The sequence below is a fragment of the Astatotilapia calliptera genome, chromosome 13 (assembly GCF_900246225.1).
Source record: "Astatotilapia calliptera chromosome 13, fAstCal1.2, whole genome shotgun sequence".
NCBI classification, from domain to species: Eukaryota; Metazoa; Chordata; class Actinopteri; order Cichliformes; family Cichlidae; genus Astatotilapia; species Astatotilapia calliptera.
This window is the reverse complement of record NC_039314.1, coordinates 8,216,028-8,228,274: the sequence shown is the minus strand read 5'-3', so window position 1 is coordinate 8,228,274 and position 12,247 is coordinate 8,216,028. Positions and strand designations below refer to the sequence as shown.

The following is a 12,247-nucleotide window of genomic DNA, read 5'->3' as shown; positions in this document are numbered from 1 at the left end:
CTAAGTGATCATATGAATCCAGATGCTGGAAATGTCGTAGGTGCTGAAAATGAAAGTCTACTACCAACGAGATTGGAAGGAAAGAAACATGTAAGATAATCTAACTACAACACTAAGAAATAAAAGATTAACTTTTTTTTTTATAAAAGTGAAGTCTGTGGCCATCTGGAGCATATGTTCCAGCAGAACAACTTCCTTCTGTAATTAATGAAGTTATCCAAAGGGAACAGGCTGATTAAGTGAGAACTCTGCTTATTCTCAACAGGCAGTGTTTCCAGGGCTCAGAGAGAAATGGCTCTGATAGAATTCCTGAGGACGAGGCGGCCCTAGTTTGTCATGCAGCTGGCATCTCTTTTATGGAGTCGCTTTCAAAGCTTTTCCCCCTACAAGTGGCACCAAAAACATCTGTTCCCAGGACAGCCACCCACATGAGAGTTTGCCCTGCGCTAGCAGGATGGCCTGTAGATGCAGGCAACAACCGACATGCAAATCTACATGTAAAACCCCAGACAGCAACATTGTGACAGTTAAGACAATAATATGCAAAGAGTCACAAAGGGGAAGGGAAAGATAAAGAGACAGGACAAATAAGAATGGGCAGAGTGGGCATGGGAAATAATGACTGTATCAAAAAGTAAAAAATAACTTGAAAAAGCAAGAATGAAAGAAGGCAGAGAGACCCTTAATAACAAAAGATGATAGGTAATAGTGAAAGGGGAGCACAATAGCTTGTAATTCAGAGGCAGTGTCTCCGGGCTGTGTAGTGGTACTTCAAATCTCAGGCAGAAGACCAATTTGACCTCCATCCTGTTCAAAGCAGTCCTGTTAGTGGAGGGGCCTGGTAATGTCTGATGAAGCAGCAGTAGCACAGCTATATTAAGCCTGCAAAGACCAGGGTGTACGAGGTGCACTCTGCGAGTGCTCGGAGCTGTGTAAAACACTCGGTATCATTAAAAGCAGTGTGTTTAGGTACTGTCCACAGCCCTGTAAAGAGACTGCAAGTGGGGGGAGGATGGATAGAAGGAGGAGATGGGAAATGGTCCGAGTTATTTCCATTCCCTCAGCCCGTTTATGGAAACATTATGGGAGCAAGGTTCAGTTCTCACGGAGGAGGAAAAGATTTGGAGAGTGAGCGGGTAAGAGCGAGAGACATGAGAAAAGTGAAGGAGTGAGTGAAAGCGAGGGAAAGGAGGAGGGACTGTAGAAATGCTGCTTTTAACCATTTTCTCTGGAAAAGACCTCGCTCTGTGTGTGTCCTGCATTGTGCAGTTCTCCCTCTGGCAAAGGCCACAAAAGCCTCCATTTATCTCTCCTGAGCATCTAGCCTTATTGAGAAAAGGCCCTGAAAGGCAGGCAGCCATCACATGTGCCAGGGTGACATGGCTTTTCCCTTGTTAACACTTTAGTCTTGCACCCAGAGTGCACCCAACACAATTTCCACCAGAGTGAGAGATTACTCCTGCCGACAAACGGGGGAGGAAGAAAAGAAGTAGTACATCTGTTCTATATATTTGCATTTCTTTGGTTGAGATCACAATGCACCACTTGACTCTGTGGAAAGCGAACATTCCCAGTCAGGCATGAGAAACCCACCCTATCAATGAGGCCTTTTTCCACCCTTTGGTTTCTTTAACCGGGTAACGGCACATCACAAGGAGCAGCTCGCACAATCAGCTCGCACAATCTGTCAACTCGGAGGCAGACGGGGCCAGTTTATTCGCGATTCGCTCTCATCGCTTTCTATTTACTCAGAGTTCTCGGGAGCAAGAAAGGAGAGCAAGAGCAATTTTAGGACATTGCAATGTGTGCTATTCAGCAATCTCCAGCTCTAATTGCAGAGGGAGAGGAATTTTGTACATCTCCAGCATTGAGGCACAACAGCTGCAGCTGGCATGGCATGTGGTGGGTGTGTTTAAGGGAGGTGTGGTGGCTACAAGTGTATCAAAAATAAATAAATAAATTAAAAAAAAAAAACAAACAGAAAAAAGCCACCCACACGCTCACACCTTTGCATAAATTTGCAAAAATGCATCTTTGTCGCATCATGCCTCTGCACTTTTTGTCTTTAATACTGTGCACACCTTACCATACTCGAGGGAAATTACTTTGCTCTAAATCTGTTACGCTCTTTTCTGCCGCCCGTCAGCACCACGCTTGATCTCACTGATTTAGACGGGAGTCAGCTGCCGTAAACAATTACTGCCTAGATGTCGTATACGTTAACTAACCAGTGAAACCAGCAGGTCAGATCCACGCATGTCTGACTTTTATAAAATGTCATCACTTCATCATCTTATCCTATTAGACATGTGAGAGCGCTTTTGTCACAATCAGTAAATGAACTCTTGACTTATGGGCAAAAACATTTTTATTTTAAAACAGCGAAGCATCACAAAATCCCCTCAGGCTTTATTGTGTTCTCAAGAAAGGATGTGCATGAGGTCACAGACACCTTGATCTTTCACCAAACCTAATCAGTCCTTCCTTTAGTCTGAGTGATGAAAAACGCACTCCAGCGCATATCTACATATCGTTTTTGCAAGCCATCATCAACCTCTACTAATTGTCTGGATTTATATGTTCACATATCTTATAAAACGTTAAAAACAAAAAGTGTGGAGAGGAGGTTGGGAAATTATTGCTTTTGCTTTATTCGGCTTCCACACAGTCTGCTTTTTTTTTTTTTTTTTTTTTGAATGGTAAATGAAGAAAAGTGTCCAAGGAGATGAAAACAGATGAATTAATTCCTCCTACCAGGAGCCTGGTTTACTGATAGGACCTGACGTGTGGGTCCTTGGTGATTGAGTGACCTTTGAGCTTCAGAACAGATTGAGGCCAACGATCTGATGAGGTGCCCTTATGAAGGAAGGGAGGGAGTGAACAAAGAGTGGAAATAAAATCCCAACAGTCATAAGGAGTACGATTCTACCCCACACCGTAGCTTCTCTTCCGCTAGTGAATGCACGTCTTTTGACATCAATATTTATGCAATTTCAGATTGACATACACAGAGCCGGAGCTAGAGTCTTTAATGTACTTGACCTCAGTCGTGCAGAGATCAGTCACAAGATGAAGATTGCGCACAGGAAGGTGACTGTCCTTAATCACAGCACTGGACAGACTTTACTATTCCTCACTTCCTTATCTCTAAACTGCAGCAGGCTCCCAAGAATTTCACCAAGATGGCAGCATTTGGAGAAATCACCAGGCGCTGGCATCAGTATAAGTTACACCGACTCAGTGGAACAGAGGAAAGCCTTGCTTTTATTTTGGTAGATTGCTGGACTATTTCCAGCAAGGGCTGATAAGATGAATGACTCCCACAAGCTGTTCCTATACACCAAATCTGCCTGGTTAATAAGAGATACACATACTTTAGAACTTTGTTGGAGTCTGTTGGATAACGTTTGCATCTGACCTTGAAATATTTGATTTCTTAGCATTACTATCATCCCTGAGAAACCACAGACACTAACACTATTCGGTTCAATATTAAATCAATAATAAGCACAGCCCACAATGAGACTCCTGGGGCAAAATCCTATCATGCTTCTTTTCAGCACTGATAGCCCTATTCCCACAGAATTTGTACAACCGGGGGAGCTCATTTGATTTTGAAATGACAAACCCCACGTCTATATTTCGTGCACCACATTCATACGGGATAGTGGTGTTTATGTTTTACTGGAATTAACAGACATTACCCATTGGATATGATGTCAGAATAAATGTTGAGCGTACTGAAGAAAGACAGCTAAATGTTCCTTACCGCATGCTGCCTCACATCCATTTCATCATCCTTTGAGATTTCGCTCTTCTAATGGATTTGAGCAGGCTCTTTCTGCGAATGGGTCTCCATGCTGTGTAACAACCTGAGCCCCGTGAATGTGCACTCAAAAAGCCAGTGCAGCCTTTAAAAGATGGAAACAGGCCGAAGAAAGATGCTGAGAACACACACACACACACACACACACACACACACACACACACACACACACACACACACACACACACACACACACACACACACACACACACACACACACACACACACACACACACACACACACACACACACACACACACACACACACACACACACACACACACACACAGCAAAAAGAGAGAAAGCAATAATAAAAAGGTACTGATTTGCACCACTGACATTATTACATTGTTTGGATGTGGTTGGTAGCAGAGCAGGGGATTTTTACTTTAAAACCATGGATGTGGCCGAGTCACATGGGATTAAGGTCACAGAAGACCCTAACAGTAATTACAAAGAGGCTATTACACAGTTATTACACTAGCCTGATAGTATGGAACCTTTGTCATTTGTAATGATTACTCTGTCATCTCTGATCTTGCTCCCATGTGTATAATTTATAATGGAAAAAAACCCACACATGTAACCTAACCTGTACTGTGTGTGTGTGTGTGTGTGTGTGTATATATTAAAAAAAATTCTCCTGTGCAAATGAATATCTTGTTGTTGTTTTTTTTGTTCCCTTTGGTCCTTCATTCAGTCTCTTTCCCAAACAACAACTGTTGAGTTTCCAGTGAAAATTTGAAGCCTATACAAAGAAAGAGCAAGCTCATATGCATAAGAAGAGCAGACAATTTTCACACATAATCTTTGGTGAATGAGGCCTTACTGTACACCACCTTGCCATGGGCATGTTGTCTATTCTGCAGGACAACAGCAAATATATAACAAACAAGTCAGCATTGACTAAACAAGAAAACGTCTCTGTGTGAGGAAAGGGAAAAGCAAGACCTCTCCTCAGGGACCCCCGGGCTCAGACCGCCTTTCAGTGGAAATTAAGCAAAATGACAGGAAATAATTAACTGACACTAATTTCTCTCGTTATGGACCCCCAGGATATGTCAAATGTCATCACCTGAGAGATCTGCGTGTGTGACCTGATGACTAGCCGTGTAGCTAGCTTAGCTTTCTGTGAGGATATTGAAGTAAATGCACTACAAACTATCCATCAAAGGTTGGCAGCTTCCTCTGACCTCTGTCCTTTGGTATTTGTGTTTTCTTCCCAAATACAGATCATCTTGAGACAGATGAGAACAATGTAATTATACAGCTGCTCCTGCGGTCAGATATACAGCACCTGGCTGTGCATCTAGCATTTGTGTGTTCATTGGTTCGTTGTGTTTTGGCTCGAGCTCATGCAGCTTAGCGCTGAACTGCCTGTGGCCCTACAGTCCTGTTTACATTTCAGAGAGCTTCCAAAGGCTTCCAGTAAACATGGCCTGGGGAAGGTAAGCACTGAATGAACACACAGCTGTGGAGCTATGTAAGAATTACAAATACACAAATCTCCTGTCGGGGTCCTAGCATAGTGTCTGGGACACTGTTTGTCCTGATTGTGTTATGTAATCTTATTTTCCTCTTCTTTTAAAGGCAGTAAACCCATATAAAGACTAGCACTCAGTGCTTTCCCTCTAGCTCTGCATTCTGCATCTTGCCACCCCCTGTGGCTAACCTCCAAACATCAACAGCAGCTTTCAATACACTCAGCTGCAGAGGAGGTGGAGGGGGCAGTTGATCTCCTTCACAGTGACAAACAGTGCGATTACAGAAGAAAGAAAAAGGAAAAAAGAAAATCAGGGCACTGTCACTCAAGATCATTATCCTCCATCAATAATCTCTACAAATCCCATAGAAGCAGGGCTAGACAAAGAAATAAATAGGAAGGGAAAAAAAGACATGGAATATAATGTTCTAGCATATTAGATCTGCTTGGCTGGGCCGGTGCTCCTTAAACACATCATACCGCTGCTGCCCCAAGAACAAGGAAAGGCCAAGCTGACTGTTCAGCTTCTTTCCGCTTTAGCCTTCCCATCTACTTTGTGTAAAAGGTTTCCCTGTATTATCTCAGGCTTGTCTAAAATATTCAGACTATACCAATTTACAAGAATAGGCCAAAAGCAACATCACGTACAGCCATTTCTGTGCTGTAAATGACTTTCTTTAAAAAAAAATAAAAAAAAAAGCTTCACAGTAATGTCCCAGTAATGTCATTCCCATGAATGAGAAAGTATCTAAACTGAACTCCAAGAAACCAAATATTTATATTTAAAGGATTTTGAAGACACTATGATGTTTATGTGCACCAAATGGAGCTTGGAAGAACAGCTCTGACCTCTTCGAGCCAACACTTAAGATTTTAATAGCTTTCCGCTTGAGTCGAAAGAAATTACACAATCACAATAACGCATTGCATCACACCACTTCAAAATTCGCAGTGACAATAAAAGTACAAATGGCCACATTTGTTTTAGTTTTGGTGATTCCCAGGGTAGCTAAACTCATTATCATCTGATTTATGGAGCAGTGGAAGCACAAACAAGAATAACATCCTCCTCCCAATATGTCTCATCAGTACTTTTAAAAACACAATGACAGGCTACAGACCATGACTAGACTTTCTAATTTGTCTCATGTCATTGATCTGGGAACATGAAAGGAACCGGCTATAAAAGGGGAAAAAAAGCAACACTCTCTCACAATTGACAAAGGGCTGTTTAGGAGAAAGTTCCTTCCTTTTGAAAAAGGCTGATACACAACAGAAATCCTGCACATACCACTCTGCAAACAAGGCACAACAGGGCAACACACAGAAAAACAAAATAATCCTATCATATAGCGAAAAGGAGTTAAAATTCTGCATCGCTGTCTAGACATACATTTTATATTTCTAATATTAAAACTTGAGCCTTTTGTTACCGCTTAAGCTCTACAGTGCGATATTCATTGAAGCCATCCTCCTACCAATGTAGATTATAATGATTTTTGTCATAACCTTGTGCTCAACAACAGTGTAGAAGCACTGCAGTGTGCTCACGAGGTTAAGTGAAGGATACTGGCCCCAGCAGCAATGCCTCAGTGATTCACACACACACACACACACACACACACACACTAAAGCCCGAGCACTTTATGGCACATCTGTCACGGATCTGCTCCATTTCAGTTGTTAATTACAATCATCCTCTATCAGAAACCAGTCGTGCACTTTTAACGCTTAAAATGCCTTAGCTTATCCCAGGTCGATCTGACAGTCAAGGACACTGATGCATGCACGGGAGGGGCTTTGTGTCACTTTGGCCCACATTTTAAGACTACAGGAGCAGTTTTCTGTACTTTCAAGGAATACCATGATGACTATTATATACATTTGTATCAGGGAAAACACAATATCTTGAGTAATATGGGAAAACAACAGGGAAACGCTGATTCTGGATCTCTGGGCTGATACAATAGGTGTGCGTGCATGCAAGACAGAGAGATCAGATTCCAAGTGGACAGCACTAAAAAAATCATATGCATCGTTCCTACAGTTGGAATAAGCCTTACTTGCATATCACTGCAGTTGATTGGTCTCTGCCAATCAAATTTGACTGATGATAGGTGGAAGAAGCAACTGTTTACGGGGGCCTTTGACTTTCTATTAGAAGTAGTCAAATGACACATGACAGACACAGGTGAAAAAACTACAACCAATTTGTGATCCAATCAAATTAGACACACATTTAATCAAACAGAGTAAAAGCAACATTCCTAACAAGTAACCGGTTCCACTTCCTGTGTGTGACACATGTGATATACTGAGGTTCCAATAAACAGACGAAGATAGAAAAGTGTACAGAAATGACATCCTGTCTGGACTCTGTCTGCATCATCCTCACCCAGTCATGTCCATTTACTTAAACAGGGCTATTCTTTTCCACTAGGGAGGAGGTATGCACAGGGGCACCAAATCCTCCTTATCTCCCAAAGGGGGCTGGCTGCAACAACAGAGGTCAGCTGTCCCGATTGTGCGGGCCTGTCGGGGGAAAACACAGACTGACTTAACCTATGGGTCACTGCCGGTCTTGGCTCCCATCAAGTCAGTGACTAGCCAGGACTTATCCTCTCCATTGCAGACCAGCGACAAAACATTTAGACAAAGCACATAAATAACTTTCACTGGCATTTCTCCAGCCTTTATGGTACAAACACAGTGAGTGTGAGCATAGCTCATTGGGGCAGGAAGAAGCATTCGCCCACATGCTTCTCAGCTGCAAATCTATAATGTACGGGACTTTTTTAATTTTCGTTTTTAAAAAGTCAATGTTAAATATCTGGTGAAACAACAACCCTCACAACTCTAACAAACCACCATACTGACTGTATGGATAAACCTGTGATTTGAGGTGAGGGAATGGCTAATAAGTATGGCAATGATATTCCTTCTATATTAAATTATTAAGTCTTTTATTTAAACAGGCAGCCTCACCGAGACCAAGAAGCCCCATATTTCACAATTCTGTCTGGCATGTGGACAATTAACAATTTTCTTTCAGACAAAGCATTGTTGTACAGTCTGCTGTCTGTAAACCACTGCCATGTAGTCAACATCACATCTGTCTGTCATGCAAACAGGATACAGCCTGGTTTTGAAAATTATGTGGGGGTCATGTTAAACGGTAAGGTCAACGCTGGTTAAGCTGGTCTTCATGACAAGCAACAGTAATGTGTTAAGCATATAAAATGCAACATGCCATTCCTTAGTCACTGTCTGACTTAGAGCCAAGGAGCTTCAAAACATCGTATAGCATCCTTCACTCCTGCTGACGCTATCAGATGCCAAAGTAAGGTCAACAAAGATTAACAAAGGATACATGTCCCAGACACCAAGGCTATTACCATGTTCCCAGGATACAAACCGCAAGCCATAACGTCTCAATTGCCCATCTTGCATAAGGAGTGGAAATATGGAACTAGGAAGGCCTGTTCTCACAGTGATTTCCTGAGATGAATACTGGCACAAACCACACAAACCAGTGACTAAGCAAGAAAATTACCACCTTAATACTATTACAATGATTGCACATTAAGAAACCATACTGTGCACAGTGCAGACAAAATTGATGAATAACCCAATAGGAAAATCACCATGCTGATCAGCAGCGAGAACAAGATATCTCAATACTCCTCTGAGAACCATGTGGAAGGTTTATTGTTTACCAGACAAATGAGGGGTACTGATGATAGTTCTGGTGCTTTTACCCGATCATCAGCGATACAAATTTCATAATCCCAAATTAAAAAGGAAGCTTTTGTCTACTCTGGGCACATTATGAACAGTGCTTAGTGAATCACCCACATCCATCACAAACAGACCCCAAGTGGAGCAAAGACTAAATTCACAAAAAACGACAACATTATCCTAATGACTTCATCTATGCTGTCCTGACAGCGGTGAGTTGACTTAAATCCTTCCATAAATCCAGACCGCAATCAAAACAAAGGCTGGCAAAAAAGGTGGAGAGAAAGAGTGGCTCTCACAACATGAGCAGGCAGCATGTGATCCCCTGTCTGCTGGTTGGTTGGTTTTGAAGCAACAGGATTTGGTTGGGGAGACCCATTGTGACTCCTAGCTAGCCAGCCAGCCAGTCAGCTGGCACGCACCAGACGAGGTTTCTGATCCTCATCACATGAAAGGGGTGTGGGACTGGTTGGAAATGGTTGCAAGAGAATCCTTCAATGGCGGGAAATGCATCATCATTATTAAAAATTAAAAAAAAACCCTGGTTTAAACACAAGACCTTTAGCAGTTTTGTTTCACTTCTGCTGTTTTCCAAATTATGACTTGTCAGCATGCTGGTAGGAAACCACCGTGGGAACAGAAACAACAGAAAGAAAAGAAACATCCCAAGCAAGCAACTGATGTGAGAAGACTGATATCCGCCAACACTGTTAAATAATCAATGTGTTACAGTAACATCTTCACAGACAATTTCTGTGACACAACCCAAGGATAATGGCTGTAATTCTAGTTAGGCGACTCCAGGCCCAGTAGCCCGGAAGACATCCTAAACAGCTCTGCAATGATAACAACTGGATATGGCCCACGGGCACGTCACAGGAAGCCGTTTCTCTGCCAGACCTGACAGGTGCCTTATTGTTCAGCTGCGCACATAACTTTATTTTGAAAGACATATCTATCTGGCTCAATTACCCATTGTCTGGTTAGTCATGCAGAAGGCGCTGTTAGAAATAGATGAGCACATATTTCTTCTTTGGGGCCCTCTCAGCAACCTATTGATGGCAGAACACAACAGATCCCTATTCAAATTAAGATTGAAGGAGTTACCACGGCACTGTCATTATTGTGGCTGCTGAGCAAGTCTTGCTCCAGGAGTGTGCCAATGACAGGGGGTGAGATGGGGTACCCAGGACCCTTAATCTCATCTACATTATCTTTCATCTTTTATCATCTGGAAAAAAAACCCTACATTTGCTTCTATAACGTAACTTTCAAATGTAAAACTCAGCAGCCAGAAATTAACAAAAGACATTAATCCAACCTAGAAAGGTAGCCTAATAGAAATATGTGCATGATGATAGCGAGAATGAGAAGATAAAAGGGATTAGGGTTCCAATATGTACAAAGAATAATAACAATTGACTATTATGCATAATATTGCTTAATATTCCACACATCATTACAGACATCTTTGCACCCGTTCAGGTTGCTTCCCCAACATGCAGACCTATGACAGCTGCAGTTAAGCCAAGCATTTTTAGTGTTAAAAGGAAAGAAAAAAAAGTTAAACATTAAAGCAGGCCATGAACATACCATCTTAAAACACTTCTCTGCCTACTTAGTTCGGCAAATCCCCTGGAAAACTAATCTTTCCCAGACTCAAAACCCTGTGAAAAATAATGGTGCCTTATTGATTTTAAGCGTTCCGGGAGCAGAGAACTATGTATGCTTGATGTGGTCAGATGTAAGCTGCAAAGACAAAAGGAAACGCATGCAGAGGACTGTAAATTAAGCAATAGAAACTCAGGATTTACACTCCTAGCACCTAGTCGTATCTGTAGCCTTCCATCAGCAGAGAATTGGGCCTATTTATTTTCCTTTATTGGGGATTTAGTTACCGTGGAGGCTCAACTTCCTGCAGGAAGGATACGGTGCTTAAGGACAAACAACACTGGACTTACTTTCCCAGTGGAGTATACAGTGCAGTGTATGTTGAATAGGTCACAGAAGCGGCCAGCAACCAAACAAGATTGTATATGCTGTGTAGAAGCTGGCTGCCAGATATTATTTATGAAGAAACCAAACAACCGGGACTGTTGGAGGGGGGAACTGTCTTTTGTCTGCTCATAATAACAACCTGCTGCAAAGTAAAACCACAAAAAGGACACAAAACACAACAGCAAATTGTTTACATAAAAAAAAACAAAAAAAAAACATATCCCACTCAGGTTCTCGGAGGAAAATATTAAATATGGTTGGTGAGAGCATATGGGCTGGTAAGCAAGTGAAGGCTTTATTACACACGGCCAGTTGGACAAAGCTGCCTTTATCGCCCCCCACCGTTTTAATGGAAGCACGCCACTCAAAACAGATTCATTCAAAAATACTCCAGTCCACTGTGCCCCCACGTCCCCCATCACAAACCATCACCACTACCACAAGTAAACGTTATCAAACACACAGTTCCTTCAAAATCACACCGAAATAAGAAGCTTGCACTCTGTCTCCAAGAATGTTAAAATAAAGATGTTTTACGCTGAAACTGCTTTATTTGTAAAGCTTGCAATGTCCTGAGTAAACAAACAGGAATCCAGTTAAACTGACCAGCAGCATAAGTCATAAGGAACAGAGACAAATATAGGTTATATATATACATAAAGTCCACTCATGAAACATCATAACCTCCACCCCTCGCTCGGACTGCACCACCATCGGTGCTTGAAATCAACTTTATCCTTTGTGTTCACCATTACCATCGACGTGCCAGCTGAGTTTGTACGCCTCTGCCACTCTGCCCGTGTGCAGCGCTCCCCGCTTTTAGTTCCCCAGCTTCACTTTTTTACTTTGTTGCTACCTTCAGAGGTAGAACGAAAAAGGGCGTGCAAGCCTTACCTTCAAATCCGAGCCGGTGTCCTGTCCCGGTTGTTAACGGCGTTAGTTATCCGTAAAAGGTAAAACCAGCTGAAGCTGCCGTAGTCGCTCTCACATCTCCCCCTTTCAGTCTCCGGCAGACTGAAGTAGCACGGACCATAGCGATACCCATCCAGCACCTTTCTACGTGATGACGACACGCAGCGAGGCTCCGCCCACCGCTACTCCGCTCCCCTGTGATGACCTATACATATAGGTTTGTAGGTTAATATTGAAGGAAGACTACCAGATAAACCCTAACCCCCCACACGAACCTAAAGGCGTCTAAT

At 42.4% G+C, this 12,247-nt stretch overlaps 1 protein-coding gene across 1 annotated transcript in view; it reads right to left on the bottom strand.

The window, feature by feature from the left end:
• The window catches only part of LOC113035329 (signal-induced proliferation-associated 1-like protein 2), an 81,863-nt gene extending 69,617 nt beyond the window's left edge, over positions 1-12,246 (bottom strand). The window contains exon 1 of the mRNA XM_026190838.1: positions 11,940-12,246. The gene's annotated coding sequence lies outside the window, so the exon portion shown is untranslated. The remainder of the gene's footprint in view (positions 1-11,939) is intronic.
• Between the last annotated feature and the right edge of the window lies 1 nt (position 12,247).